The sequence below is a fragment of the Falco cherrug genome, chromosome 10, assembly GCF_023634085.1.
Source record: "Falco cherrug isolate bFalChe1 chromosome 10, bFalChe1.pri, whole genome shotgun sequence".
Lineage (NCBI taxonomy): Eukaryota > Metazoa > Chordata > Aves > Falconiformes > Falconidae > Falco > Falco cherrug.
The window spans coordinates 39,488,750-39,509,166 of record NC_073706.1 but is presented as its reverse complement, the minus strand read 5'-3'; positions in this window follow the sequence as shown (position 1 = coordinate 39,509,166).

The following is a 20,417-nucleotide window of genomic DNA, read 5'->3' as shown; positions in this document are numbered from 1 at the left end:
ACACCACAAAAGTTGTTCTACCTGCTTTCTGGGCTGAGATGGGGAACCGCTGAATTTTGGAGTCGGCCGGTGACAAAATGTTCCAAACACACCCCATGCACAACTCCACCGGGGAAGGTGCCAGACAGGAGTTCTCCTGGTAGTTTTTACACTACCTTGGTAGGCATTTGAAAGGCACCACAAAAGTTGTTCTTCCTGCTTTCTGGGCTGAGATGGGGAACAGCTGAATTTTGGACTCGGCCGGTGACAAAATGTTCCAAACACACCCCATGCACAACTCCACTAGCGAAGGTGCCAGACAGGAGTTCTCCTAGTAGTTTTTACACTACCTTGGTAGGCAGCTGAAAGACACCACAAAAGTTGTTCTACCTGCTTTCTGGGCTGAGATGGGGAATCGCTGAATTTTGGAGTCGGCCGGTGACAAAATGTTCCAAACACACCCCATGCACAACTCCACCGGGGAAGGTGCCAGGCAGGAGTTCTCTTGGTAGTTTTTACACTACCTTGGTAGGCAGCTGAAAGGCACCACAAAAGTTGTTCTATCTGCTTTCTGGGCTGAGATGGGGAATCGCTGAATTTTGGAGTCGGCTGGTGACAAAATGTTCCAAACACACCCCATGCACAACTCCACCGGGGAAGGTGCCAGACAGGAGTTCTCCTGGTAGTTTTTACATTGCTCCAGTAGGCATCTGAAAGACACCACAAAAGTTGTTCTACCTGCTTTCTGGGCTGAGATGGGGAACCGCTGAATTTTGGAGTCGGGCGGTGACAAAATGTTCCAAACACACCCCATGCACAACTCCACCGGGGAAGGTGCCAGACAGGAGTTCTCTTGGTAGTTTTTACATTGCTCCGGTAGGCAGCTGAAAGACACCACAAAAGTTGTTCTACCTGCTTTCTGGGCTGAGATGGGGAACCGCTGAATTTTGGAGTCGGCCGGTGACAAAATGTTCCAAACACACCCCCTGCACAACTCCACCGGGGAAGGTGCCAGGCAGGAGTTCTCTTGGTAGTTTTTACACTACCTTGGTAGGCATCTGAAAGGCACCACAAAAGTTGTTCTACCTGCTTTCTGGGCTGAGATGGGGAATCGCTGAATTTTGGACTCGGCCGGTGACAAAATGTTCCAAACACACCCCCTGCACAACTCCACCGGGGAAGGTGCCAGACAGGAGTTCTCCTGGTAGTTTTTACATTGCTCCGGTAGGCATCTGAAAGACACCACAAAAGTTGTTCTACCTGCTTTCTGGGCTGAGATGGGGAACCGCTGAATTTTGGAGTCGGCCGGTGACAAAATGTTCCAAACACACCCCATGCACAACTCCACCGGGGAAGGTGCCAGGCAGGAGTTCTCTTGGTAGTTTTTACACTACCTTGGTAGGCATCTGAAAGGCACCACAAAAGTTGTTCTACCTGCTTTCTGGGCTGAGATGGGGAACCGCTGAATTTTGGAGTCGGGCGGTGACAAAATGTTCCAAACACACCCCCTGCACAACTCCACCGGGGAAGGTGCCAGACAGGAGTTCTCCTGGTAGTTTTTACATTGCTCCGGTAGGCATCTGAAAGACACCACAAAAGTTGTTCTACCTGCTTTCTGGGCTGAGATGGGGAAACGCTGAATTTTGGACTCGGCCGGTGACAAAATGTTCCAAACACACCCCCTGCACAACTCCATCGGGGAAGGTGCCAGACAGGAGTTCTCCTGTAGTTTTTACATTGCTCCGGTAGGCATCTGAAAGACACCACAAAAGTTGTTCTACCTGCTTTCTGGGCTGAGATGGGGAACCGCTGAATTTTGGAGTCGGCCGGTGACAAAATGTTCCAAACACACCCCATGCACAACTCCACCGGGGAAGGTGCCAGACAGGAGTTCTCTTGGTAGTTTTTACACTACCTTGGTAGGCAGCTGAAAGGCACCACAAAAGTTGTTCTACCTGCTTTCTGGGCTGAGATGGGGAACCGCTGAATTTTGGACTCGGCCGGTGACAAAATGTTCCAAAGACACCCCATGCACAACTCCACCGGGGAAGGTGCCAGGCAGGAGTTCTCTTGGTAGTTTTTACACTACCTTGGTAGGCATTTGAAAGGCACCACAAAAGTTGTTCTACCTGCTTTCTGGGCTGAGATGGGGAACCGCTGAATTTTGGAGTCGGCTGGTGACAAAATGTTCCAAACACACCCCATGCACAACTCCACCGGGGAAGGTGCCAGACAGGAGTTCTCTTGGTAGTTTTTACATTGCTCCGGTAGGCATCTGAAAGACACCACAAAAGTTGTTCTACCTGCTTTCTGGGCTGAGATGAGGAACCGCTGAATTTTGGACTCGGCCGGTGACAAAATGTTCCAAACACACCCCCTGCACAACTCCACCGGGGAAGGTGCCAGACAGGAGTTCTCCTGGTAGTTTTTACACTACCTTGGTAGGCATTTGAAAGGCACCACAAAAGTAGTTCTACCTGCTTTCTGGGCTGAGATGGGGAACCGCTGAATTTTGGAGTCGGCCGGTGACAAAATGTTCCAAACACACCCCATGCACAACTCCACTAGCGAAGGTGCCAGACAGGAGTTCTCCTGGTAGTTTTTACACTACCTTGGTAGGCACCTGAAAGGCACCACAAAAGTTGTTCTACCTGCTTTCTGGGCTGAGATGGGGAACCGCTGAATTTTGGAGTCGGCCGGTGACAAAATGTTCCAAACACACCCCCTGCACAACTCCACCGGGGAAGGTGCCAGACAGGAGTTCTCTTGGTAGATTTTACACTACCTTGGTAGGGAGCTGAAAGGCAGCACAAAAGTTGTTCTACCTGCTTTCTGGGCTGAGATGGGGAATCGCTGAATTTTGGACTCGGCCGGTGACAAAATGTTCCAAACACACCCCATGCACAACTCCACCGGGGAAGGTGCCAGACAGGAGTTCTCCTGGTAGTTTTTACACTACCTTGGTAGGCACCTGAAAGGCACCACAAAAGTTGTTCTACCTGCTTTCTGGGCTGAGATGGGGAATCGCTGAATTTTGGAGTCGGCCGGTGACAAAATGTTCCAAACACACCCCATGCACAACTCCACCGGGGAAGGTGCCAGACAGGAGTTCTCCTGGTAGTTTTTACATTGCTCCGGTAGGCATCTGAAAGACACCACAAAAGTTGTTCTACCTGCTTTCTGGGCTGAGATGGGGAACCGCTGAATTTTGGAGTCGGCCGGTGACAAAATGTTCCAAACACACCCCCTGCACAACTCCACCGGGGAAGGTGCCAGACAGGAGTTCTCCTGTAGTTTTTACACTACCTTGGTAGGCAGCTGAAAGGCACCACAAAAGTTGTTCTACCTGCTTTCTGGGCTGAGATGGGGAACCGCTGAATTTTGGAGTCGGCCGGTGACAAAATGTTCCAAACACACCCCATGCACAACTCCACCGGGGAAGGTGCCAGGCAGGAGTTCTCTTGGTAGTTTTTACACTACCTTGGTAGGCATCTGAAAGGCACCACAAAAGTTGTTCTACCTGCTTTCTGGGCTGAGATGGGGAATCGCTGAATTTTGGAGTCGCCCGGTGACAAAATGTTCCAAACACACCCCCTGCACAACTCCACCGGGGAAGGTGCCAGACAGGAGTTCTCCTGGTAGTTTTTACATTGCTCCGGTAGGCAGCTGAAAGGCACCACAAAAGTTGTTCTACCTGCTTTCTGGGCTGAGATGGGGAACCGCTGAATTTTGGACTCGGCCGGTGACAAAATGTTCCAAACACACCCCCTGCACAACTCCACCGGGGAAGGTGCCAGACAAGAGTTCTCCTGGTAGATTTTACACTACCTTGGTAGGCAGCTGAAAGGCACCACAAAAGTTGTTCTATCTGCTTTCTGGGCTGAGATGGGGAATCGCTGAATTTTGGACTCGGCCGGTGACAAAATGTTCCAAAGACACCCCATGCACAACTCCACCGGGGAAGGTGCCAGACAGGAGTTCTCTTGGTAGTTTTTACACTACCTTGGTAGGCATTTGAAAGGCACCACAAAAGTTGTTCTACCTGCTTTCTGGGCTGAGATGGGGAACCGCTGAATTTTGGAGTCGGCTGGTGACAAAATGTTCCAAACACACCCCATGCACAACTCCACCGGGGAAGGTGCCAGGCGGTAGTTCTCCTGGTAGTTTTTACATTGCTCCGGTAGGCAGCTGAAAGACACCACAAAAGTTGTTCTACCTGCTTTCTGGGCTGAGATGAGGAACCGCTGAATTTTGGACTCGGCCGGTGACAAAATGTTCCAAACACACCCCCTGCACAACTCCACCGGGGAAGGTGCCAGACAGGAGTTCTCTTAGTAGTTTTTACACTACCTTGGTAGGCAGCTGAAAGGCACCACAAAAGTTGTTCTACCTGCTTTCTGGGCTGAGATGGGGAACCGCTGAATTTTGGACTCGGCCGGTGACAAAATGTTCCAAACACACCCCATGCACAACTCCACCGGGGAAGGTGCCAGGCAGGAGTTCTCTTGGTAGTTTTTACACTACCTTGGTAGGCAGCTGAAAGACACCACAAAAGTTGTTCTACCTGCTTTCTGGGCTGAGATGGGGAACCGCTGAATTTTGGACTCGGCCGGTGACAAAATGTTCCAAAGACACCCCATGCACAACTCCACCGGGGAATGTGCCAGACAAGCGTTCTCTTGATAGTTTTTACACTACCTTGGTAGGCATCTGAAAGACACCACAAAAGTTGTTCTACCTGCTTTCTGGGCTGAGATGGGGAACCGCTGAATTTTGGAGTCGGGCGGTGACAAAATGTTCCAAACACACCCCATGCACAACTCCACTAGCGAAGGTGCCAGGGACGAGCTCTGTTGGTAGTTTTTACATTGCTCCGGTAGGCATCAAAAGGACACCACAAAAGTTGTTCTACCTGCTTTCTGGGCTGAGATGGGGAATCGCTGAATTTTGGACTCGGCCGGTGACAAAATGTTCCAAAGACACCCCATGCACAACTCCACCGGGGAAGGTGCCAGGCAGGAGTTCTCTTGGTAGTTTTTACACTACCTTGGTAGGCATTTGAAAGGCACCACAAAAGTTGTTCTACCTGCTTTCTGGGCTGAGATGGGGAACCGCTGAATTTTGGAGTCGGCTGGTGACAAAATGTTCCAAACACACCCCATGCACAACTCCACCGGGGAAGGTGCCAGACAGGAGTTCTCCTGGTAGTTTTTACATTGCTCCGGTAGGCATCTGAAAGACACCACAAAAGTTGTTCTACCTGCTTTCTGGGCTGAGATGGGGAACCGCTGAATTTTGGACTCGGCCAGTGACAAAATGTTCCAAAGACACCCCATGCACAACTCCACCGGGGAAGGTGCCAGACAGGAGTTCTCCTGGTAGATTTTACACTACCTTGGTAGGCAGCTGAAAGGCAGCACAAAAGTTGTTCTACCTGCTTTCTGGGCTGAGATGGGGAATCGCTGAATTTTGGACTCGGCCGGTGACAAAATGTTCCAAACACACCCCATGCACAACTCCACCGGGGAAGGTGCCAGACAGGAGTTCTCTTGGTAGATTTTACACTACCTTGGTAGGCATCTGAAAAGCAGCACAAAAGTTTTTCTACCTGCTTTCTAAGCTGAGATGGGGAAACGCTGAATTTTGGACTCGGCTGGTGACAAAATGTTCCAAAGACACCCCCTGCACAACTCCACCGGGGCAGGTGCCAGACAGGAGTTCTCCTCGTAGTTTTTACACTACCTTGGTAGGCACCTGAAAGGCACCACAAAAGTTGTTCTACCTGCTTTCTGGGCTGAGATGGGGAACCGCTGAATTTTGGAGTCGGGCGGTGACAAAATGTTCCGAACACACCCCATGCACAACTCCACTAGCGAAGGTGCCAGGGACGAGCTCTCTTGGTAGTTTTTACATTGCTCCGGTAGGCATCAAAAGGACACCACAAAAGTTGTTCTACCTGCTTTCTGGGCTGAGATGGGGAATCGCTGAATTTTGGAGTCGGCTGGTGACAAAATGTTCCAAACACACCCCCTGCACAACTCCACCGGGGAAGGTGCCAGACAGGAGTTCTCCTGGTAGTTTTTACATTGCTCCGGTAGGCATCTGAAAGACACCACAAAAGTTGTTCTACCTGCTTTCTGGGCTGAGATGGGGAACCGCTGAATTTTGGACTCGGCCAGTGACAAAATGTTCCAAAGACACCCCATGCACAACTCCACTAGCGAAGGTGCCAGACAGGAGTTCTCCTGGTAGTTTTTACATTGCTCCGGTAGGCATCTGAAAGACACCACAAAAGTTGTTCTACCTGCTTTCTGGGCTGAGATGGGGAAACGCTGAATTTTGGACTCGGCCGGTGACAAAATGTTCCAAACACACCCCCTGCACAACTCCACCGGGGAAGGTGCCAGACAGGAGTTCTCCTGGTAGTTTTTACACTACCTTGGTAGGCACCTGAAAGGCACCACAAAAGTTGTTCTACCTGCTTTCTGGGCTGAGATGGGGAACCGCTGAATTTTGGAGTCGGCCGGTGACAAAATGTTCCGAACACACCCCATGCACAACTCCACTAGCGAAGGTGCCAGGGACGAGATCTGTTGGTAGTTTTTACATTGCTCCGGTAGGCATCAAAAGGACACCACAAAAGTTGTTCTACCTGCTTTCTGGGCTGAGATGGGGAATCGCTGAATTTTGGACTCGGCCGGTGACAAAATGTTCCAAAGACACCCCATGCACAACTCCACCGGGGAAGGTGCCAGGCAGGAGTTCTCTTGGTAGTTTTTACACTACCTTGGTAGGCATTTGAAAGGCACCACAAAAGTTGTTCTACCTGCTTTCTGGGCTGAGATGGGGAATCGCTGAATTTTGGAGTCGGCTGGTGACAAAATGTTCCAAACACACCCCATGCACAACTCCACCGGGGAAGGTGCCAGACAGGAGTTCTCCTGGTAGTTTTTACATTGCTCCGGTAGGCATCTGAAAGACACCACAAAAGTTGTTCTACCTGCTTTGTGGGCTGAGATGGGGAACCGCTGAATTTTGGACTCGGCCAGTGACAAAATGTTCCAAAGACACCCCATGCACAACTCCACTAGCGAAGGTGCCAGACAGGAGTTCTCCTGGTAGTTTTTACACTACCTTGGTAGGCACCTGAAAGGCACCACAAAAGTTGTTCTACCTGCTTTCTGGGCTGAGATGGGGAACTGCTGAATTTTGGACTCGGCCGGTGACAAAATGTTCCAAACACAGCACATGCACAACTCCACCGGGGAAGGTGCCAGGCAGGAGTTCTCTTGGTAGTTTTTACACTACCTTGGTAGGCAGCTGAAAGGCACCACAAAAGTTGTTCTACCTGCTTTCTGGGCTGAGATGGGGAACCGCTGAATTTTGGAGTCGGCCGGTGACAAAATGTTCCAAACACACCCCATGCACAACTCCACCGGGGAAGGTGCCAGGCAGGAGTTCTCTTGGTAGTTTTTACACTACCTTGGTAGGCATCTGAAAGGCACCACAAAAGTTGTTCTACCTGCTTTCTGGGCTGAGATGGGGAATCGCTGAATTTTGGACTCGGCCGGTGACAAAATGTTCCAAACACACCCCCTGCACAACTCCACCGGGGAAGGTGCCAGACAGGAGTTCTCCTGGTAGTTTTTACATTGCTCCGGTAGGCATCTGAAAGACACCACAAAAGTTGTTCTACCTGCTTTCTGGGCTGAGATGGGGAAACGCTGAATTTTGGACTCGGCCGGTGACAAAATGTTCCAAACACACCCCATGCACAACTCCACCGGGGAAGGTGCCAGACAGGAGTTCTCCTGTAGTTTTTACATTGCTCCGGTAGGCATCTGAAAGACACCACAAAAGTTGTTCTACCTGCTTTCTGGGCTGAGATGGGGAACCGCTGAATTTTGGAGTCGGCCGGTGACAAAATGTTCCAAACACACCCCCTGCACAACTCCATCGGGGAAGGTGCCAGACAGGAGTTCTCCTGGTAGATTTTACACTACCTTGGTAGGGAGCTGAAAGGCAGCAAAAAAGTTGTTCTACCTGCTTTCTGGGCTGAGATGGGGAATCGCTGAATTTTGGACTCGGCCGGTGACAAAATGTTCCAAACACACCCCCTGCACAACTCCACCGGGGAAGGTGCCAGACAGGAGTTCTCTTAGTAGTTTTTACACTACCTTGGTAGGCACCTGAAAGGCACCACAAAAGTTGTTCTACCTGCTTTCTGGGCTGAGATGGGGAACCGCTGAATTTTGGAGTCGGCCGGTGACAAAATGTTCCGAACACACCCCATGCACAACTCCACTAGCGAAGGTGCCAGGGACGAGATCTGTTGGTAGTTTTTACATTGCTCCGGTAGGCATCAAAAGGACACCACAAAAGTTGTTCTACCTGCTTTCTGGGCTGAGATGGGGAATCGCTGAATTTTGGACTCGGCCGGTGACAAAATGTTCCAAAGACACCCCATGCACAACTCCACCGGGGAAGGTGCCAGGCAGGAGTTCTCTTGGTAGTTTTTACACTACCTTGGTAGGCATTTGAAAGGCACCACAAAAGTTGTTCTACCTGCTTTCTGGGCTGAGATGGGGAATCGCTGAATTTTGGAGTCGGCCGGTGACAAAATGTTCCAAAGACACCCCATGCACAACTCCACCGGGGAAGGTGCCAGGCAGGAGTTCTCTTGGTAGTTTTTACACTACCTTGGTAGGCATTTGAAAGGCACCACAAAAGTTGTTCTACCTGCTTTCTGGGCTGAGATGGGGAATCGCTGAATTTTGGAGTCGGCTGGTGACAAAATGTTCCAAACACACCCCATGCACAACTCCACCGGGGAAGGTGCCAGACAGGAGTTCTCCTGGTAGTTTTTACATTGCTCCGGTAGGCATCTGAAAGACACCACAAAAGTTGTTCTACCTGCTTTCTGGGCTGAGATGGGGAACCGCTGAATTTTGGACTCGGCCAGTGACAAAATGTTCCGAACACACCCCATGCACAACTCCACCGGGGAAGGTGCCAGACAGGAGTTCTCCTGGTAGTTTTTACATTGCTCCGGTAGGCAGCTGAAAGACACCACAAAAGTTGTTCTACCTGCTTTCTGGGCTGAGATGGGGAACCGCTGAATTTTGGACTCGGCCGGTGACAAAATGTTCCAAACACACCCCATGCACAACTCCACCGGGGAAGGTGCCAGACAGGAGTTCTCTTGGTAGTTTTTACACTACCTTGGTAGGCAGCTGAAAGGCACCACAAAAGTTGTTCTACCTGCTTTCTGGGCTGAGATGGGGAACCGCTGAATTTTGGAGTCGGCCGGTGACAAAATGTTCCAAACACACCCCATGCACAACTCCACCGGGGAAGGTGCCAGGCAGGAGTTCTCTTGGTAGTTTTTACACTACCTTGGTAGGCATCTGAAAGGCACCACAAAAGTTGTTCTACCTGCTTTCTGGGCTGAGATGGGGAATCGCTGAATTTTGGACTCGGCCGGTGACAAAATGTTCCAAAGACACCCCATGCACAACTCCACCGGGGAAGGTGCCAGACAGGAGTTCTCCTGGTAGTTTTTACATTGCTCCGGTAGGCATCTGAAAGACACCACAAAAGTTGTTCTACCTGCTTTCTGGGCTGAGATGGGGAAACGCTGAATTTTGGACTCGGCCAGTGACAAAATGTTCCAAACACACCCCCTGCACAACTCCATCGGGGAAGGTGCCAGACAGGAGTTCTCCTGTAGTTTTTACATTGCTCCGGTAGGCATCTGAAAGACACCACAAAAGTTGTTCTACCTGCTTTCTGGGCTGAGATGGGGAACCGCTGAATTTTGGAGTCGGCCGGTGACAAAATGTTCCAAACACACCCCATGCACAACTCCACCGGGGAAGGTGCCAGACAGGAGTTCTCTTGGTAGTTTTTACACTACCTTGGTAGGCAGCTGAAAGGCACCACAAAAGTTGTTCTACCTGCTTTCTGGGCTGAGATGGGGAACCGCTGAATTTTGGAGTCGGCCGGTGACAAAATGTTCCAAACACACCCCATGCACAACTCCACCGGGGAAGGTGGCAGACAGGAGTTCTCCTCGTAGTTTTTACACTACCTTGGTAGGCAGCTGAAAGGCACCACAAAAGTTGTTCTACCTGCTTTCTGGGCTGAGATGGGGAACCGCTGAATTTTGGACTCGGCTGGTGACAAAATGTTCCAAACACACCCCATGCACAACTCCACCGGGGAAGGTGCCAGACAGGAGTTCTCTTGGTAGTTTTTACATTGCTCCGGTAGGCAGCTGAAAGACACCACAAAAGTTGTTCTACCTGCTTTCTGGGCTGAGATGGGGAACAGCTGAATTTTGGACTCGGCTGGTGACAAAATGTTCCAAACACACCCCCTGCACAACTCCACCGGGGAAGGTGCCAGACAGGAGTTCTCTTAGTAGTTTTTACACTACCTTGGTAGGCAGCTGAAAGGCACCACAAAAGTAGTTCTACCTGCTTTCTGGGCTGAGATGGGGAACCGCTGAATTTTGGACTCGGCCGGTGACAAAATTTTCCAAACACACCCAATGCACAACTCCACTAGCGAAGGTGCCAGACAGGAGTTCTCCTGGTAGTTTTTACACTACCTTGGTAGGCACCTGAAAGGCACCACAAAAGTTGTTCTACCTGCTTTCTGGGCTGAGATGGGGAACCGCTGAATTTTGGAGTCGGCCGGTGACAAAATGTTCCAAACACACCCCCTGCACAACTCCACCGGGGAAGGTGCCAGACAGGAGTTCTCTTGGTAGTTTTTACACTACCTTGGTAGGCATTTGAAAGACACCACAAAAGTTGTTCTACCTGCTTTCTGGGCTGAGATGGGGAACCGCTGAATTTTTGGACTCGGCTGGTGACAAAATGTTCCAAACACACCCCATGCACAACTCCACCGGGGAAGGTGCCAGACAGGAGTTCTCCTGTAGTTTTTACATTGCTCCGGTAGGCATCTGAAAGACACCACAAAAGTTGTTCTACCTGCTTTCTGGGCTGAGATGGGGAAACGCTGAATTTTGGAGTCGGCCGGTGACAAAATGTTCCAAACACACCCCCTGCACAACTCCACCGGGGAAGGTGCCAGACAGGAGTTCTCCTGGTAGATTTTACACTACCTTGGTAGGCAGCTGAAAGGCACCACAAAAGTTGTTCTACCTGCTTTCTGGGCTGAGATGGGGAACCGCTGAATTTTGGAGTCGGCCGGTGACAAAATGTTCCGAACACACCCCATGCACAACTCCACTAGAGAAGGTGCCAGGGACGAGCTCTGTTGGTAGTTTTTACATTGCTCCGGTAGGCATCAAAAGGACACCACAAAAGTTGTTCTACCTGCTTTCTGGGCTGAGATGGGGAATCGCTGAATTTTGGAGTCGGCCGGTGACAAAATGTTCCAAAGACATCCCATGCACAACTCCACCGGGGAAAGTGCCAGGCAGGAGTTCTCTTGGTAGTTTTTACACTACCTTGGTAGGCATTTGAAAGGCACCACAAAAGTTGTTCTACCTGCTTTCTGGGCTGAGATGGGGAATCGCTGAATTTTGGAGTCGGCTGGTGACAAAATGTTCCAAAGACATCCCATGCACAACTCCACCGGGGAAGGTGCCAGACAGGAGTTCTCCTGGTAGTTTTTACATTGCTCCGGTAGGCATCTGAAAGACACCACAAAAGTTGTTCTACCTGCTTTCTGGGCTGAGATGGGGAAACGCTGAATTTTGGACTCGGCCAGTGACAAAATGTTCCAAACACACCCCCTGCACAACTCCATCGGGGAAGGTGCCAGACAGGAGTTCTCCTGTAGTTTTTACATTGCTCCGGTAGGCATCTGAAAGACACCACAAAAGTTGTTCTACCTGCTTTCTGGGCTGAGATGGGGAACCGCTGAATTTTGGACTCGGCCAGTGACAAAATGTTCCAAAGACACCCCATGCACAACTCCACCGGGGAAGGTGCCAGGCAGGAGTTCTCCTGGTAGATTTTACACTACCTTGGTAGGCACCTGAAAGGCACCACAAAAGTTGTTCTACCTGCTTTCTGGGCTGAGATGGGGAACCGCTGAATTTTGGAGTCGGCCGGTGACAAAATGTTCCAAACACACCCCATGCACAACTCCACCGGGGAAGGTGCCAGACAGGAGTTCTCTTGGTAGTTTTTACACTACCTTGGTAGGCAGCTGAAAGGCACCACAAAAGTTGTTCTACCTGCTTTCTGGGCTGAGATGGGGAACCGCTGAATTTTGGACTCGGCTGGTGACAAAATGTTCCGAACACACCCCATGCACAACTCCACCGGGGAAGGTGCCAGACAGGAGTTCTCCTGGTAGTTTTTACATTGCTCCGGTAGGCATCTGAAAGACACCACAAAAGTTGTTCTACCTGCTTTCTGGGCTGAGATGGGGAACCGCTGAATTTTGGAGTCGGCCGGTGACAAAATGTTCCAAACACACCCCATGCACAACTCCACCGGGGAAGGTGCCAGACAGGAGTTCTCTTGGTAGTTTTTACACTACCTTGGTAGGCAGCTGAAAGGCACCACAAAAGTTGTTCTACCTGCTTTCTGGGCTGAGATGGGGAACCGCTGAATTTTGGAGTCGGCCGGTGACAAAATGTTCCAAACACACCCCATGCACAACTCCACCGGGGAAGGTGCCAGACAGGAGTTCTCCTCGTAGTTTTTACACTACCTTGGTAGGCATCTGAAAGGCACCACAAAAGTTGTTCTACCTGCTTTCTGGGCTGAGATGGGGAATCGCTGAATTTTGGACTCGGCCGGTGACAAAATGTTCCAAACACACCCCCTGCACAACTCCACCGGGGAAGGTGCCAGACAGGAGTTCTCCTGGTAGTTTTTACATTGCTCCGGTAGGCATCTGAAAGACACCACAAAAGTTGTTCTACCTGCTTTCTGGGCTGAGATGGGGAAACGCTGAATTTTGGAGTCGGCCGGTGACAAAATGTTCCAAACACACCCCATGCACAACTCCACCGGGGAAGGTGCCAGACAGGAGTTCTCCTGTAGTTTTTACATTGCTCCGGTAGGCATCTGAAAGACACCACAAAAGTTGTTCTACCTGCTTTCTGGGCTGAGATGGGGAACCGCTGAATTTTGGAGTCGGCCGGTGACAAAATGTTCCAAACACACCCCCTGCACAACTCCACCGGGGAAGGTGCCAGACAGGAGTTCTCTTGGTAGATTTTACACTACCTTGGTAGGGAGCTGAAAGGCAGCACAAAAGTTGTTCTACCTGCTTTCTGGGCTGAGATGGGGAATCGCTGAATTTTGGACTCGGCCGGTGACAAAATGTTCCAAACACACCCCATGCACAACTCCACCGGGGAAGGTGCCAGACAGGAGTTCTCCTGGTAGTTTTTACACTACCTTGGTAGGCACCTGAAAGGCACCACAAAAGTTGTTCTACCTGCTTTCTGGGCTGAGATGGGGAATCGCTGAATTTTGGACTCGGCCGGTGACAAAATGTTCCAAACACACCCCATGCACAACTCCACCGGGGAAGGTGCCAGACAGGAGTTCTCCTGGTAGTTTTTACATTGCTCCGGTAGGCATCTGAAAGACACCACAAAAGTTGTTCTACCTGCTTTCTGGGCTGAGATGGGGAACCGCTGAATTTTGGACTCGGCCGGTGACAAAATGTTCCAAACACACCCCCTGCACAACTCCACCGGGGAAGGTGCCAGACAGGAGTTCTCTTGGTAGTTTTTACACTACCTTGGTAGGCAGCTGAAAGGCACCACAAAAGTTGTTCTACCTGCTTTCTGGGCTGAGATGGGGAACCGCTGAATTTTGGAGTCGGCCGGTGACAAAATGTTCCAAACACACCCCATGCACAACTCCACCGGGGAAGGTGCCAGGCAGGAGTTCTCTTGGTAGTTTTTACACTACCTTGGTAGGCATCTGAAAGGCACCACAAAAGTTGTTCTACCTGCTTTCTGGGCTGAGATGGGGAATCGCTGAATTTTGGACTCGGCCGGTGACAAAATGTTCCAAACACACCCCCTGCACAAGTCCACCGGGGAAGGTGCCAGACAGGAGTTCTCCTGGTAGTTTTTACATTGCTCCGGTAGGCAGCTGAAAGGCACCACAAAAGTTGTTCTACCTGCTTTCTGGGCTGAGATGGGGAAACGCTGAATTTTGGACTCGGCCGGTGACAAAATGTTCCAAACACACCCCCTGCACAACTCCACCGGGGAAGGTGCCAGACAGGAGTTCTCTTGGTAGATTTTACACTACCTTGGTAGGCAGCTGAAAGGCACCACAAAAGTTGTTCTATCTGCTTTCTGGGCTGAGATGGGGAATCGCTGAATTTTGGACTCGGCCGTTGACAAAATGTTCCAAAGACACCCCATGCACAACTCCACCGGGGAAGGTGCCAGGCAGGAGTTCTCTTTGTAGTTTTTACACTACCTTGGTAGGCATTTGAAAGGCACCACAAAAGTTGTTCTACCTGCTTTCTGGGCTGAGATGGGGAACCGCTGAATTTTGGAGTCGGCTGGTGACAAAATGTTCCAAACACACCCCATGCACAACTCCACCGGGGAAGGTGCCAGACAGGAGTTCTCCTGGTAGTTTTTACATTGCTCCGGTAGGCAGCTGAAAGACACCACAAAAGTTGTTCTACCTGCTTTCTGGGCTGAGATGAGGAACCGCTGAATTTTGGACTCGGCCGGTGACAAAATGTTCCAAACACACCCCCTGCACAACTCCACCGGGGAAGGTGCCAGACAGGAGTTCTCTTAGTAGTTTTTACACTACCTTGGTAGGCAGCTGAAAGGCACCACAAAAGTTGTTCTACCTGCTTTCTGGGCTGAGATGGGGAACGGCTGAATTTTGGACTCGGCTGGTGACAAAATGTTCCGAACACACCCCATGCACAACTCCACCGGGGAAGGTGCCAGACAGGAGTTCTCCTGGTAGTTTTTACATTGCTCTGGTAGGCAGCTGAAAGACACCACAAAAGTTGTTCTACCTGCTTTCTGGGCTGAGATGGGGAACCGCTGAATTTTGGACTCGGCCGGTGACAAAATGTTCCAAAGACACCCCATGCACAACTCCACCGGGGAATGTGCCAGACAAGCGTTCTCTTGATAGTTTTTACACTACCTTGGTAGGCATCTGAAAGACACCACAAAAGTTGTTCTACCTGCTTTCTGGGCTGAGATGGGGAACCGCTGAATTTTGGAGTCGGCTGGTGACAAAATGTTCCAAACACACCCCATGCACAACTCCACCGGGGAAGGTGCCAGACAGGAGTTCTCCTGGTAGTTTTTACATTGCTCCGGTAGGCATCTGAAAGACACCACAAAAGTTGTTCTACCTGCTTTCTGGGCTGAGATGGGGAACCGCTGAATTTTGGACTCGGCCAGTGACAAAATGTTCCAAAGACACCCCATGCACAACTCCACCGGGGAAGGTGCCAGACAGGAGTTCTCCTGGTAGATTTTACACTACCTTGGTAGGCAGCTGAAAGGCAGCACAAAAGTTGTTCTACCTGCTTTGTGGGCTGAGATGGGGAATCGCTGAATTTTGGAGTCGGCCGGTGACAAAATGTTCCAAACACACCCCCTGCACAACTCCACCGGGGAAGGTGCCAGACAGGAGTTCTCCTGGTAGTTTTTACACTACCTTGGTAGGCACCTGAAAGGCACCACAAAAGTTGTTCTACCTGCTTTCTGGGCTGAGATGGGGAAACGCTGAATTTTGGACTCGGCCGGTGACAAAATGTTCCAAAGACACCCCATGCACAACTCCACCGGGGAAGGTGCCAGACAGGAGTTCTCTTGGTAGATTTTACACTACCTTGGTAGGCATCTGAAAAGCAGCACAAAAGTTTTTCTACCTGCTTTCTGGGCTGAGATGGGGAAACGCTGAATTTTGGACTCGGCTGGTGACAAAATGTTCCAAAGACACCCCCTGCACAACTCCACCGGGGAAGGTGCCAGACAGGAGTTCTCTTGGTAGATTTTACACTACCTTGGTAGGGAGCTGAAAGGCAGCACAAAAGTTGTTCTACCTGCTTTCTGGGCTGAGATGGGGAATCGCTGAATTTTGGACTCGGCCGGTGACAAAATGTTCCAAACACACCCCCTGCACAACTCCACCGGGGAAGGTGCCAGACAGGAGTTCTCCTGGTAGTTTTTACATTGCTCCGGTAGGCATCTGAAAGACACCACAAAAGTTGTTCTACCTGCTTTCTGGGCTGAGATGGGGAACCGCTGAATTTTGGAGTCGGCCGGTGACAAAATGTTCCAAACACACCCCATGCACAACTCCACCGGGGAAGGTGCCAGACAGGAGTTCTCTTGGTAGTTTTTACACTACCTTGGTAGGCAGCTGAAAGGCACCACAAAAGTTGTTCTACCTGCTTTCTGGGCTGAGATGGGGAACCGCTGAATTTTGGACTCGGCCAGTGACAAAATGTTCCAAAGACACCCCATGCACAACTCCACCGGGGAAGGTGCCAGACAGGAGTTCTCCTGGTAGATTTTACACTACCTTGGTAGGCAGCTGAAAGGCAGCACAAAAGTTGTTCTACCTGCTTTGTGGGCTGAGATGGGGAATCGCTGAATTTTGGAGTCGGCCGGTGACAAAATGTTCCAAACACACCCCCTGCACAACTCCACCGGGGAAGGTGCCAGACAGGAGTTCTCCTGGTAGTTTTTACACTACCTTGGTAGGCACCTGAAAGGCACCACAAAAGTTGTTCTACCTGCTTTCTGGGCTGAGATGGGGAAACGCTGAATTTTGGACTCGGCCGGTGACAAAATGTTCCAAAGACACCCCATGCACAACTCCACCGGGGAAGGTGCCAGACAGGAGTTCTCTTGGTAGATTTTACACTACCTTGGTAGGCATCTGAAAAGCAGCACAAAAGTTTTTCTACCTGCTTTCTGGGCTGAGATGGGGAAACGCTGAATTTTGGACTCGGCTGGTGACAAAATGTTCCAAAGACACCCCCTGCACAACTCCACCGGGGAAGGTGCCAGACAGGAGTTCTCTTGGTAGATTTTACACTACCTTGGTAGGGAGCTGAAAGGCAGCACAAAAGTTGTTCTACCTGCTTTCTGGGCTGAGATGGGGAATCGCTGAATTTTGGACTCGGCCGGTGACAAAATGTTCCAAACACACCCCCTGCACAACTCCACCGGGGAAGGTGCCAGACAGGAGTTCTCCTGGTAGTTTTTACATTGCTCCGGTAGGCATCTGAAAGACACCACAAAAGTTGTTCTACCTGCTTTCTGGGCTGAGATGGGGAACCGCTGAATTTTGGAGTCGGCCGGTGACAAAATGTTCCAAACACACCCCATGCACAACTCCACCGGGGAAGGTGCCAGACAGGAGTTCTCTTGGTAGTTTTTACACTACCTTGGTAGGCAGCTGAAAGGCACCACAAAAGTTGTTCTACCTGCTTTCTGGGCTGAGATGGGGAACCGCTGAATTTTGGAGTCGGCCGGTGACAAAATGTTCCAAACACACCCCATGCACAACTCCACCGGGGAAGGTGCCAGGCAGGAGTTCTCTTGGTAGTTTTTACACTACCTTGGTAGGCATCTGAAAGGCACCACAAAAGTTGTTCTACCTGCTTTCTGGGCTGAGATGGGGAATCGCTGAATTTTGGACTCGGCCGGTGACAAAATGTTCCAAACACACCCCCTGCACAACTCCACCGGGGAAGGTGCCAGACAGGAGTTCTCCTGGTAGTTTTTACATTGCTCCGGTAGGCATCTGAAAGACACCACAAAAGTTGTTCTACCTGCTTTCTGGGCTGAGATGGGGAAACGCTGAATTTTGGACTCGGCCGGTGACAAAATGTTCCAAAGACACCCCATGCACAACTCCACCGGGGAAGGTGCCAGACAGGAGTTCTCCTGTAGTTTTTACATTGCTCCGGTAGGCATCTGAAAGACACCACAAAAGTTGTTCTACCTGCTTTCTGGGCTGAGATGGGGAACCGCTGAATTTTGGAGTCGGCTGGTGACAAAATGTTCCAAACACACCCCCTGCACAACTCCACCGGGGAAGGTGCCAGACAGGAGTTCTCTTGGTAGATTTTACACTACCTTGGTAGGGAGCTGAAAGGCAGCACAAAAGTTGTTCTACCTGCTTTCTGGGCTGAGATGGGGAATCGCTGAATTTTGGACTCGGCCGGTGACAAAATGTTCCAAAGACACCCCATGCACAACTCCACCGGGGAAGGTGCCAGACAGGAGTTCTCCTGGTAGTTTTTACACTACCTTGGTAGGCACCTGAAAGGCACCACAAAAGTTGTTCTACCTGCTTTCTGGGCTGAGATGGGGAACCGCTGAATTTTGGAGTCGGGCGGTGACAAAATGTTCCGAACACACCCCATGCACAACTCCACTAGCGAAGGTGCCAGGGACGAGCTCTGTTGGTAGTTTTTACATTGCTCCGGTAGGCATCAAAAGGACACCACAAAAGTTGTTCTACCTGCTTTCTGGGCTGAGATGAGGAACAGCTGAATTTTGGAGTCGGCCGGTGACAAAATGTTCCAAACACACCCCATGCACAACTCCACCGGGGAAGGTGCCAGGCAGGAGTTCTCCTGGTAGTTTTTACACTACCTTGGTAGGCATTTGAAAGGCACCACAAAAGTTGTTCTACCTGCTTTCTGGGCTGAGATGGGGAATCGCTAAATTTTGGAGTCGGCTGGTGACAAAATGTTCCAAACACACCCCATGCACAACTCCACCGGGGAAGGTGCCAGACAGGAGTTCTCCTGGTAGTTTTTACATTGCTCCGGTAGGCATCTGAAAGACACCACAAAAGTTGTTCTACCTGCTTTCTGGGCTGAGATGGGGAACCGCTGAATTTTGGACTCGGCCAGTGACAAAATGTTCCAAAGACACCCCATGCACAACTCCACTAGCGAAGGTGCCAGACAGGAGTTCTCCTGGTAGTTTTTACATTGCTCCGGTAGGCATCTGAAAGACACCACAAAAGTTGTTCTACCTGCTTTCTGGGCTGAGATGGGGAAACGCTGAATTTTGGACTCGGCCGGTGACAAAATGTTCCAAACACACCCCCTGCACAACTCCACCGGGGAAGGTGCCAGACAGGAGTTCTCCTCGTAGTTTTTACACTACCTTGGTAGGCACCTGAAAGGCACCACAAAAGTTGTTCTACCTGCTTTCTGGGCTGAGATGGGGAACCGCTGAATATTTGGACTCGGCTGGTGACAAAATATTCCGAACACACCCCATGCACAACTCCACCGGGGAAGGTGCCAGACAGGAGTTCTCCTGTAGTTTTTACATTGCTCCGGTAGGCATCTGAAAGACACCACAAAAGTTGTTCTACCTGCTTTCTGGGCTGAGATGGGGAACCGCTGAATTTTGGACTCGGCCGGTGACAAAATGTTCCAAACACACCCCCTGCACAACTCCACCGGGGAAGGTGCCAGACAGGAGTTCTCTTGGTAGATTTTACACTACCTTGGTAGGCAGCTGAAAGGCACCACAAAAGTTGTTCTACCTGCTTTCTGGGCTGAGATGGGGAACCGCTGAATTTTGGAGTCGGCCGGTGACAAAATGTTCCGAACACACCCCATGCACAACTCCACTAGCGAAGGTGCCAGGGACGAGCTCTGTTGGTAGTTTTTACATTGCTCCGGTAGGCATCAAAAGGACACCACAAAAGTTGTTCTACCTGCTTTCTGGGCTGAGATGGGGAATCGCTGAATTTTGGAGTCGGCCGGTGACAAAATGTTCCAAAGACATCCCATGCACAACTCCACCGGGGAAGGTGCCAGGCAGGAGTTCTCTTGGTAGTTTTTACACTACCTTGGTAGGCATTTGAAAGGCACCACAAAAGTTGTTCTACCTGCTTTCTGGGCTGAGATGGGGAAACGCTGAATTTTGGAGTCGGCTGGTGACAAAATGTTCCAAAGACACCCCATGCACAACTACACCGGGGAAGGTGCCAGACAGGAGTTCTCCTGGTAGTTTTTACATTGCTCCGGTAGGCATCTGAAAGACACCACAAAAGTTGTTCTACCTGCTTTCTGGGCTGAGATGGGGAACCGCTGAATTTTGGACTCGGCCAGTGACAAAATGTTCCAAAGACACCCCATGCACAACTCCACCGGGGAAGGTGCCAGGCAGGAGTTCTCCTGGTAGATTTTACACTACCTTGGTAGGCACCTGAAAGGCACCACAAAAGTTGTTCTACCTGCTTTCTGGGCTGAGATGGGGAACCGCTGATTTTTGGAGTCGGCCGGTGACAAAATGTTCCAAACACACCCCATGCACAACTCCACCGGGGAAGGTGCCAGGCAGGAGTTTTCTTGGTAGTTTTTACACTACCTTGGTAGGCAGCTGAAAGGCACCACAAAAGGTTTTCTACCTGCTTTCTGGGCTGAGATGGGGAACCGCTGAATTTTGGACTCGG